We start from the raw sequence: 12,691 nt of genomic DNA, 5'->3' as shown, positions 1-12,691 counted from the left end.
CAAAAAGCTGAAGCACTCGTGGATCACTGAAAAAAAGCTCTTTATTCAGCCATGGCATGACGCGTTTCGTCAATTGCTGACTTTCTCAAATGCCGCGAAACAGTGCAAGTGCAAATTACAACCACATTTAAAACACCTCATGTCCTGCTACGATTGGTTGAGGCATCGGTGCAGTCTAGCAGGGGGTGTGTCAGGACTCAGACCTCTGAGTCCAAACAGAGCAGGCCCTCTAACGTAAGTACTTCCCCAGTGGGTTGGGCCCTGCTAACTCCCCACGCCTCCTTGTTCTTTACTGTGGCTGGCGAGCATTTCTCCGTGATCCTCACCCCTCAGCATACACTCACGTACAGAGCCCCTGGAGCCAACTTTAGTAAGTCTTCACCTCCTGTGCGATAGCAGTCCAAATCAATGTTCGGTAGGGCACTGTTACGGAGAAGCGGCGTTTCGGCTTGTTTCAAAAAGTTTTTAAAGTTACCAAAAGATTGCCACACAGCCGCCGAACAACTTAGTGGGGTGGGTACTCCTCGATGCTTGTAGCCGCATCCCAACATCAAAACCAAACTCCTCAGGAACACCCAAGAAGCTGAAGCACTCGTGGATCACTGAAAAAAAGCTCTTTATTCGGCCATGGCATGACGCGTTTCGTCAATTGCTGACTTTCTCAAATGCCGCCAAACAGTGCAAGTGCAAATTACAACCACATTTAAACACCTCATGTCCCGCTACGATTGGTTGAGGCATCGGTGCAGTCTAGCAGGGGGTGTGTCAGGACTCAGACCTCCGAGTCCAAACAGAGCAGGCCCTCTAACATAAGTACTTCCCCAGTGGGTTGGGCCCTGCTGACTCCCCATGCCTCCTTGTTCTTTTCTGTGGCTGGCGAGCGTTTCTCCGTGATCCTCACCTCTCCGCATACACTCACGTACAGAGCCCCTGGAGCCAACTTTAGTAAGTCTTCACCTCCAGTGCGATAGCAGTCCAAATCAATGTTTGGTAGGGCACTGTTACGGAGAAGCGGCGTTTCGGCTTGTTTCAAAAAGTTTTTAAAGTTACCAAAAGATTGCCACACAGCCGCCAAACAATTTAGTGGGGTGGGTACTCCTCGATGCTTGTAGCCGCATCCCAACATCAAAACCACACTCCTCAGGAACACCCAAAAAGCTGAAGCACTCGTGGATCACTGAAAAAAAGCTCTTTATTCAGCCATGGCATGACGCGTTTCGTCAATTGCTGACTTTCTCAAATGCCGCGAAACAGTGCAAGTGCAAATTACAACCACATTTAAAACACCTCATGTCCCGCTACGATTGGTTGAGGCATCGGTGCAGTCTAGCAGGGGGTGTGTCAGGACTCAGACCTCCGAGTCCAATCAGAGCAGGCCCTCTAACGTAAGTACTTCCCCAGTGGGTTGGGCCCTGCTGACTCCCCACGCCTCCTTGTTCTTTACTGTGGCTGGTGAGCATTTCTCCGTGATCCTCACCCCTCCGCATACACTCACGTACAGAGCCCCTGGAGCCAACTTAAGTAAGTCTTCACCTCCTGTGCGATAGCAGTCCAAATCAATGTTCGGTAGGGCACTGTTACGGAGAAGCGGCGTTTCGGCTTGTTTCAAAAAGTTTTTAAAGTTACCAAAAGATTGCCACACAGCCGCCGAACAACTTAGTGGGGTGGGTACTCCTCGATGCTTGTAGCCGCATCCCAACATCAAAACCAAACTCCTCAGGAACACCCAAGAAGCTGAAGCACTCGTGGATCACTGAAAAAAAGCTCTTTATTCGGCCATGGCGTGACGCGTTTCGTCAATTGGTGACTTTCTCAAAAGCCGCCAAACAGTGCAAGTGCAAATTACAACCACATTTAAACACCTCATGTCCTGCTACGATTGGTTGAGGCATCGGTGCAGTCTAGCAGGGGGTGTGTCAGGACTCAGACCTCCGAGTCCAATCAGAGTAGGCCCTCTAACGTAAGTACTTCCCCAGTGGGTTGGGCCCTGCTGACTCCCCACGCCTCCTTGTTCTTTACTGTGACTGGTGAGCGTTTCTCCGTGATCCTCACCCCTCCGCATACACTCACGTACAGAGCCCCTGGAGCCAACTTTAGTAAGTCTTCACCTCCTGTGCGATAGCAGTCCAAATCAATGTTCGGTAGGGCACTGTTACCGAGAAGCGGCGTTTTGGCTTGTTTCAAAAAGTTTTTAAAGTTACCAAAAGATTGCCACACAGCCGCCGAACAACTTAGTGGGGTGGGTACTCCTCGATGCTTGTAGCCGCATCCCAACATCAAAACCACACTCCTCAGGAACACCCAAGAAGCTGAAGCACTCGTGGATCACTGAAAAAAAGCTCTTTATTCGGCCATGGCATGACGCGTTTCGTCAATTGCTGACTTTCTCAAATGCCGCCAAACAGTGCAAGTGCAAATTACAACCACATTTAAACACCTCATGTCCCGCTCCGATTGGTTGAGGCATCGGTGCAGTCTAGCAGGGGATGTGTCAGGACTCAGACCTCTGAGTCCAAACAGAGCAGGCCCTCTAACATAAGTACTTCCCCAGTGGGTTGGGCCCTGCTGACTCCCCATGCCTCCTTGTTCTTTTCTGTGGCTGGCGAGCGTTTTTTCCGTGATCCTCACCTCTCCGCATACACTCACGTACAGAGCCCCTGGAGCCAACTTTAGTAAGTCTTCACCTCCAGTGCGATAGCAGTCCAAATCAATGTTTGGTAGGGCACTGTTACGGAGAAGCGGCGTTTCGGCTTGTTTCAAAAAGTTTTTAAAGTTACCAAAAGATTGCCACACAGCCGCCAAACAATTTAGTGGGGTGGGTACTCCTCGATGCTTGTAGCCGCATCCCAACATCAAAACCACACTCCTCAGTAACACCCAAAAAGCTGAAGCACTCGTGGATCACTGAAAAAAAGCTCTTTATTCAGCCATGGCATGACGCGTTTCGTCAATTGCTGACTTTCTCAAATGCCGCGAAACAGTGCAAGTGCAAATTACAACCACATTTAAAACACCTCATGTCCTGCTACGATTGGTTGAGGCATCGGTGCAGTCTAGCAGGGGGTGTGTCAGGACTCAGACCTCTGAGTCCAAACAGAGCAGGCCCTCTAACGTAAGTACTTCCCCAGTGGGTTGGGCCCTGCTAACTCCCCACGCCTCCTTGTTCTTTACTGTGGCTGGCGAGCATTTCTCCGTGATCCTCACCCCTCCGCATACACTCACGTACAGAGCCCCTGGAGCCAACTTTAGTAAGTCTTCACCTCCTGTGCGATAGCAGTCCAAATCAATGTTCGGTAGGGCACTGTTACGGAGAAGCGGCGTTTCGGCTTGTTTCAAAAAGTTTTTAAAGTTACCAAAAGATTGCCACACAGCCGCCGAACAACTTAGTGGGGTGGGTACTCCTCGATGCTTGTAGCCGCATCCCAACATCAAAACCAAACTCCTCAGGAACACCCAAGAAGCTGAAGCACTCGTGGATCACTGAAAAAAAGCTCTTTATTCGGCCATGGCATGACGCGTTTCGTCAATTGCTGACTTTCTCAAATGCCGCCAAACAGTGCAAGTGCAAATTACAACCACATTTAAACACCTCATGTCCCGCTACGATTGGTTGAGGCATCGGCGCAGTCTAGCAGGGGGTGTGTCAGGACTCAGACCTCCGAGTCCAAACAGAGCAGGCCCTCTAACATAAGTACTTCCCCAGTGGGTTGGGCCCTGCTGACTCCCCATGCCTCCTTGTTCTTTTCTGTGGCTGGCGAGCGTTTCTCCGTGATCCTCACCTCTCCGCATACACTCACGTACAGAGCCCCTGGAGCCAACTTTAGTAAGTCTTCACCTCCAGTGCGATAGCAGTCCAAATCAATGTTTGGTAGGGCACTGTTACGGAGAAGCGGCGTTTCGGCTTGTTTCAAAAAGTTTTTAAAGTTACCAAAAGATTGCCACACAGCCGCCAAACAATTTAGTGGGGTGGGTACTCCTCGATGCTTGTAGCCGCATCCCAACATCAAAACCACACTCCTCAGGAACACCCAAAAAGCTGAAGCACTCGTGGATCACTGAAAAAAAGCTCTTTATTCAGCCATGGCATGACGCGTTTCGTCAATTGCTGACTTTCTCAAATGCCGCGAAACAGTGCAAGTGCAAATTACAACCACATTTAAAACACCTCATGTCCCGCTACGATTGGTTGAGGCATCGGTGCAGTCTAGCAGGGGGTGTGTCAGGACTCAGACCTCCGAGTCCAATCAGAGCAGGCCCTCTAACGTAAGTACTTCCCCAGTGGGTTGGGCCCTGCTGACTCCCCACGCCTCCTTGTTCTTTACTGTGGCTGGTGAGCATTTCTCCGTGATCCTCACCCCTCCGCATACACTCACGTACAGAGCCCCTGGAGCCAACTTAAGTAAGTCTTCACCTCCTGTGCGATAGCAGTCCAAATCAATGTTCGGTAGGGCACTGTTACGGAGAAGCGGCGTTTCGGCTTGTTTCAAAAAGTTTTTAAAGTTACCAAAAGATTGCCACACAGCCGCCGAACAACTTAGTGGGGTGGGTACTCCTCGATGCTTGTAGCCACATCCCAACATCAAAACCAAACTCCTCAGGAACACCCAAGAAGCTGAAGCACTCGTGGATCACTGAAAAAAAGCTCTTTATTCGGCCATGGCGTGACGCGTTTCGTCAATTGGTGACTTTCTCAAAAGCCGCCAAACAGTGCAAGTGCAAATTACAACCACATTTAAACACCTCATGTCCTGCTACGATTGGTTGAGGCATCGGTGCAGTCTAGCAGGGGGTGTGTCAGGACTCAGACCTCCGAGTCCAATCAGAGTAGGCCCTCTAACGTAAGTACTTCCCCAGTGGGTTGGGCCCTGCTGACTCCCCACGCCTCCTTGTTCTTTACTGTGACTGGTGAGCGTTTCTCCGTGATCCTCACCCCTCCGCATACACTCACGTACAGAGCCCCTGGAGCCAACTTTAGTAAGTCTTCACCTCCTGTGCGATAGCAGTCCAAATCAATGTTCGGTAGGGCACTGTTACCGAGAAGCGGCGTTTTGGCTTGTTTCAAAAAGTTTTTAAAGTTACCAAAAGATTGCCACACAGCCGCCGAACAACTTAGTGGGGTGGGTACTCCTCGATGCTTGTAGCCGCATCCCAACATCAAAACCACACTCCTCAGGAACACCCAAGAAGCTGAAGCACTCGTGGATCACTGAAAAAAAGCTCTTTATTCGGCCATGGCATGACGCGTTTCGTCAATTGCTGACTTTCTCAAATGCCGCCAAACAGTGCAAGTGCAAATTACAACCACATTTAAACACCTCATGTCCCGCTACGATTGGTTGAGGCATCGGTGCAGTCTAGCAGGGGGTGTGTCAGGACTCAGACCTCCGAGTCCAAACAGAGCAGGCCCTCTAACATAAGTACTTCCCCAGTGGGTTGGGCCCTGCTGACTCCCCATGCCTCCTTGTTCTTTTCTGTGGCTGGCGAGCGTTTTTTCCGTGATCCTCACCTCTCCGCATACACTCACGTACAGAGCCCCTGGAGCCAACTTTAGTAAGTCTTCACCTCCAGTGCGATAGCAGTCCAAATCAATGTTTGGTAGGGCACTGTTACGGAGAAGCGGCGTTTCGGCTTGTTTCAAAAAGTTTTTAAAGTTACCAAAAGATTGCCACACAGCCGCCAAACAACTTAGTGAGGTGGGTACTCCTCGATTCTTGCAGCCGCATCCCAATATCAAAACCACACTCCTCAGGAACACCCAAGAAGCTGAAGCACTCGTGGATCACTGAAGAAAAACTCTTTATTCGGCCATGGCATGACGCGTTTCGTCAATTGCTGACTTTCTCAAATGCCGCCAAACAGTGCAAGTGCAAATTACAACCACATTTACCGCTACGATTGGTTGAGGCATCGGTGCAGTCTAGCAGGGGGTGTGTCAGGACTCAGACCTCCGAGTCTAAACAGAGCAGGCCCTCTAACGTAAATACTTCCCCAGTGGGTTGGGCCATGCTGACTCCCCACGCCTCCTTGTTCTTTACTGTGGCTGGCGAGCGTTTCTCCGTGATCCTCACCCCTCCGCATAGACTCACGTATAGAGCCCCTGGAGCCAACTTTAGTAAGTCTTCACCTCCAGTGCGATAGCAGTCCAAATCAATGTTCGGTAGGGCACTGTTACGGAGAAGCGGCGTTTCGGCTTGTTTCAAAAAGTTTTTAAAGTTACCAAAAGATTGCCACACAGCCGCCAAACAACTTAGTGGGGTGGGTACTCCTCGATGCTTGTAGCCGCATCCCAACATCAAAACCACACTCCTCAGGAACACCCAAGAAGCTGAAGCACTCGTGGATCACTGAAAAAAAGCTCTTTATTCGGCCATGGCATGACGCGTTTCGTTAATTGCTGACTTTCTCAAATGCCGCCAAACAGTGCAAGTGCAAATTACAACCACATTTAAACACCTCATGTCCCGCTACGATTGGTTGAGGCATCGGTGCAGTCTAGCAGGGGGTGTGTCAGGACTCAGACCTCCGAGTCTAAACAGAGCAGGCCCTCTAACGTAAATACTTCCCCAGTGGGTTGGGCCCTGCTGACTCCCCACGCCTCCATGTTCTTTACTGTGGCTGGCGAGCGTTTCTCTGTGATCCTCACCCCTCCGCAAACACTCACATACAGAGCCCCTGGAGCCAACTTTAGTAAAACTTCACCTCCTGTGCAATAGCAGTCCAAATCAATGTTCGGTAGGGCACTGTTACAGAGAAGCGGCGTTTCGGCTTGTTTCAAAAAGTTTTTAAAGTTACCAAAAGATTGCCACACAGCCGCCGAACAACTTAGTGGGGTGGGTACTCCTCGATGCTTGTAGCCGCATCCCAACATCAAAACCACACTCCTCAGTAACACCCAAGAAGCTGAAGCACTCGTGGATCACTGAAAAAAAGCTCTTTATTCGGCCATGGCATGACGCGTTTCGTCAATTGCTGACTTTCTCAAATGCCGCCAAACAGTGCAAGTGCAAATTACAACCACATTTAAACACCTCATGTCCCGCTACGATTGGTTGAGGCATCGGTGCAGTCTAGCAGGGGGTGTGTCAGGACTCAGACCTCCGAGTCCAAACAGAGCAAACCCTCTAACGTAAGTACTTCCCCAGTGGGTTGGGCCCTGCTGACTCCCCACGCCTCCTTGTTCTTTACTGTGGCTGGCGAGCGTTTCTCCGTGATCCTCACCCCTCCCCATACACTCACGTACAGAGCCCCTGGAGCCAACTTTAGTACGTCTTCACCTCCTGTGCGATAGCAGTCCAAATCAATGTTCGGTAGGGCACTGTTACGGAGAAGCTGCGTTTCGGCTTGTTTCAAAAAGTTTTTAAAGTTACCAAAAGATTGCCACACAGCCGCCGAACAACTTAGTGGGGTGGGTACTCCTCGATGCTTGTAGCCGCATCCCAACATCAAAACCACTCTCCTCAGGAACACCCAAGAAGCTGAAGCACTCGTGGATCACTGAAAAAAAGCTCTTTATTCGGCCATGGCATGACGCGTTTCGTCAATTGCTGACTTTCTCAAATGCCGCCAAACAGTGCAAGTGCAAATTACAACCACATTTAAACACCTCATGTCCCGCTACGATTGGTTGAGGCATCGGTGCAGTCTAGCAGGGGGTGTGTCAGGACTCAGACCTCCGAGTCCAAACAGAGCAGGCCCTCTAACGTAAGTACTTCCCCAGTGGGTTGGGCCCTGCTGACTCCCCACGCCTCCTTGTTCTTTACTGTGGCTGGCGAGCGTTTCTCCGTGATCCTCACCCCTCCGCATAGACTCACGTATAGAGCCCCTGGAGCCAACTTTAGTAAGTCTTCACCTCCATTGCGATAGCAGTCCAAATCAATTTTTGGTAGGGCACTGTTACGGAGAAGCGGCGTTTCGGCTTGTTTCAAAAAGATTTTAAAGTTACCAAAAGATTGCCACACAGCCGCCGAACAACTTAGTGGGGTGGGTACTCCTCGATGCTTGTAGCTGCATCCCAACATCCAAACCACACTCCTCAGGAACACCCAAGAAGCTGAAGCACTCGTGGATCACTGAAAAAAAACTCTTTATTCGGCCATGGCATGACGCGTTTCGTCAATTGCTGACTTTCTCAAATGCCGCCAAACAGTGCAAGTGCAAATTACAACCACATTTAAACACCTCATGTCCCGCTACGATTGGTTGAGGCATCGGTGCAGTCTAGCAGGGGGTGTGTCGGGACTCAGACCTCCGAGTCTAAACAGAGCAGGCCCTCTAACGTAAATACTTCCCCAGTGGGTTGGGCCCTGCTGACTCCCCACGCCTCCATGTTCTTTACTGTGGCTGGCGAGCATTTCTCCGTGATCCTCACCCCTCCGCAAACACTCACATACAGAGCCCCTGGAGCCAACTTTAGTAAAACTCCACCTCCTGTGCGATAGCAGTCCAAATCAATGTTCGGAAGGGCACTGTTACAGAGAAGCGGCGTTTCGGCTTGTTTCAAAAAGTTTTTAAAGTTACCAAAAGATTGCCACACAGCCGCCGAACAACTTAGTGGGGTGGGTACTCCTCGATGCTTGTAGCCGCATCCCAACATCAAAACCTCACTCCTCAGTAACACCCAAGAAGCTGAAGCACTCGTGAATCACTGAAAAATGCTCTTTATTCAGCCATGGCATGACGCGTTTCGTCAATTGCTGACTTTCTCAAATGCCGCCAAACAGTGCAAGTGCAAATTACAAACACATTTAAACACCTCATGTCCCGCTAGGATTGGTTGAGGCATCGGTGCAGTCTAGCAGGGGGTGTGTCAGGACTCAGACCTCCGAGTCCAAACAGAGCAAGCCCTCTAACGTAAGTACTTCCCCAGTGGGTTGGGCCCTGCTGACTCCCCACGCCTCCTTGTTCTTTACTGTGGCTGGCGAGCGTTTCTCCGTGATCCTCACCCCTCCCCATACACTCACGTACAGAGCCCCTGGAGCCAACTTTAGTACGTCTTCACCTCCTGTGCGATAGCAGTCCAAATCAATGTTCGGTAGGGCACTGTTACGGAGAAGCGGCGTTTCGGCTTGTTTCAAAAAGTTTTTAAAGTTACCAAAAGATTGCCACACAGCCGCCGAACAACTTAGTGGGGTGGGTACTCCTCGATGCTTGTAGCCGCATCCCAACATCAAAACCACACTCCTCAGGAACCCCCAAGAAGCTGAAGCACTCGTGGATCACTGAAAAAAAACTCTTTATTCGGCCATGGCATGACGCGTTTCGTCAATTGCTGACTTTCTCAAATGCCGCCAAACAGTGCAAGTGCAAATTACAACCACATTTAAACACCTCATGTCCCGCTACGATTGGTTGAGGCATCGGTGCAGTCTAGCAGGGTGTGTGTCAGGACTCAGACCTCTGAGTCCAAACAGAGCAGGCCCTCTAACATAAGTTCTTCCCCAGTGGGTTGGGCCCTGCTGACTCCCCATGCCTCCTTGTTCTTTTCTGTGGCTGGCGAGCGTTTCTCCGTGATCCTCACCTCTCCGCATACACTCACGTACAGAGCCCCTGGAGCCAACTTTAGTAAGTCTTCACCTCCAGTGCGATAGCAGTCCAAATCAATGTTCGGTAGGGCACTGTTACGGAGAAGCGGCGTTTCGGCATGTTTCAAAAAGTTTTTAAAGTTACCAAAAGATTGCCACACAGCCGCCAAACAACTTAGTGGGGTGGGTACTCCTTGATGCTTGTAGACGCATCCCAACATCAAAACCACACTCCTCAGGAACACCCAAGAAGCTGAAGCACTCGTGGATCACTGTAAAAAAGCTCTTTATTCGGCCATGGCATGACGCGTTTCGTCAATTGCTGACTTTCTCAAATGCCGCCAAACAGTGCAAGTGCAAATTACAACCACATTTAAACACCTCATGTCCCGCCAGGATTGGTTGAGGCATCGGTGCAGTCTAGCAGGGGGTATGTCAGGACTCAGACCTCCGAGTCCAAACAGAGCAGGCCCTCTAACGTAAGTACTTCCCCAGTGGGTTGGGCCCTGCTGACTCCCCATGCCTCCTTGTTCTTTACTGTGGCTGGCGAGCGTTTCTCCGTGATCCTCACCCCTCCCCATACACTCACGTACAGAGCCCCTGGAGCCAACTTTAGTACGTCTTCACCTCCTGTGCGATAGCAGTCCAAATCAATGTTCGGTAGGGCACTGTTACGGAGAAGCGGCGTTTCGGCTTGTTTCAAAAAGTTTTTAAAGTTACCAAAAGATTGCCACACAGCCGCCGAACAACTTAGTGGGGTGGGTACTCCTCGATGCTTGTAGCCGCATCCCAACATCAAAACCACACTCCTCAGGAACACCCAAGAAGCTGACGCACTCGTGGATCACTGAAAAAAAGCTCTTTATGCGGCCATGGCATGACGCGTTTCGTCAATTGGTGACTTTCTCAAATGCCGCCAAACAGTGCAAGTGCAAATTAGAACCACATTTAAACACCTCATGTCCCGCTACGATTGGTTGAGGCATCGGTGCAGTCTAGCAGGGGGTGTGTCAGGACTCAGACCTCCGAGTCCAAACAGAGCAGGCCCTCTAACATAAGTACTTCCCCAGTGAGTTGGGCCCTGCTGACTCCCCATGCCTCCTTGTTCTTTTCTGTGGCTGGCGAGCGTTTCTCCGTGATCCTCACCTCTCCGCATACACTCACGTACAGAGCCCCTGGAGCCAACTTTAGTAAGTCTTCACCTCCTGTGCGATAGCATTCCAAATCAATGTTCGGTAGGTCACTGTTACGGAGAAGCGGCGTTTCGGCTTGTTTCAAAAAGTTTTTAAAGTTACCAAAAGATTGCCACACAGCCGCCGAACAACTTAGTGGGGTGGGTACTCCTCGATGCTTGTAGCCGCATCCCAACATCAAAACCACACTCCTCAGGAACACCCAAGAAGCTGAAGCACTCGTGGATCACTGAAAAAAAGCTCTTTATTCGGCCATGGCATGACGCGTTTCGTCAATTGCTGACTTTCTCAAATGCCGCCAAACAGTGCAAGTGCAAATTACAACCACATTTAAACACCTCATGTCCCGCTACGATTGGTTGAGGCATCGGTGCAGTCTAGCAGGGGGTGTGTCAGGACTCAGACCTCCGAGTCCAAGCAGAGCAGGCCCTCTAACGTAAGTACATCCCCAGTGGGTTGGGCCCTGCTGACTCCCCACGCCTCCTTGTTCTTTACTGTGGCTGGCGAGCGTTTCTCCGTGATCCTCACCCCTCCGCATACACTCACGTACAGAGCCCCTGGAGCCAACTTTAGTGAGTCTTCACCTCCTGTGCGATAGCAGTCCAAATCAATGTTCGGTAGGGCACTGTTACTGTTGCGGGGATTCTGCTTATGCACAGAACTATGCGCAGGAAACCAGGACCTCAGAGAATTGTGGTGTACCAGAAACTCCCCTCAGAACCAAGAACCCCTATCCGACTAGCTTAGTGTCCCATTTGTTATCCGAGATTTAGCTCGGCGGTCCCAATGTATAGACAACCCAGAACAAGCAACTTAGATATTCTCAGGAGTGGTGGGAATCCGAAATACCTGTTGGTATCTATATATCAGTCCACAACAGAATAACAAAGACACAGTAAAGTTTAAAGAGTTTATTTTATAAATCTTGCGTCCTAAGATGCAGTACTTTGGCTAACACAAGCAGACAAATGGTTAAGATCAGAACCATCAGCATTGTTACAATACCATAGAAAATGAAAGGAGCAAACATAATAATAATGACAGTGGAAATCGGCCACCCTCCTTTCTCTAGCAACTAATAGGTTATTATTAGACTAATAGAAGGTCTCTTAGGCTTGCATGGGGGACCCCATACCTTATGGATCAGCTTAGTGGAATCACATCACAGGATCAGCTAGGCTCTCTCCTGCAACAGCTCTTCGTTTCGAATGCAAGTGAAAACATGCTGCTCTGCAATATTAAAGGACTCGTCTTTCAGGTATTGGCAGCTGTATGTATGTTATGGCTAAGAAGTGGTACGATCAACCTGAACACAACAACCTGCACCGTCTAGTGACCCAGACTCGTTCTTTACACGGTGTACAGACCAAGGTCACTACTCACTGTTAAGGATGTTAAACAACAGACGGTTCTCATGTGAAGCAAAGTCGAGTCAGCAGTTCTCGAATGAATAACATGTAACAACAGTGTCGCGTGCAAAAGCAGCAAAAGCGGCAAGCTGGCTTTCTAACAGCCGACGAGGTTATGCTAACTTAGCGTTGTACATAGGGAGTGGTTAACCCATACTACACCCCCCCTTGATCGGACTACTAACCACTAGGGGCGCACTTATCAAGAACGCAGAGTTCAAGTTAGAAAGAACGGAACCAAGGGCATGAACTATAAGTCCATATAAGGTAAGTGTAAAGTTAAAAAAAAACAAAGTCAAAATGGAAAAATGATGTCGTCAAGGAAAAAACCATGAAAAAATGGGGAAAAATGACATCGATGGATGCACCATGAGTTGACCAAGACAAAGAGTCAATCCATCAAGGTATAGGTACAATAAGTTGCAACAGCCTCCAAGAGGAAATCATTGGAGCGTTCCGCAAAATTATCCGCCATCCAATTCAGCAAGGGAAAGGAACACACGTGTTCATTCACAATTGGAGCTTCCAGCACCACACGAGGACAACAGGAAGGTTCCTCGACATAACT

This window comes from Triturus cristatus, chromosome 5_2 (genome assembly GCF_964204655.1).
Source record: "Triturus cristatus chromosome 5_2, aTriCri1.1, whole genome shotgun sequence".
Lineage (NCBI taxonomy): Eukaryota > Metazoa > Chordata > Amphibia > Caudata > Salamandridae > Triturus > Triturus cristatus.
Note: the sequence above shows the minus strand (reverse complement) of the source record.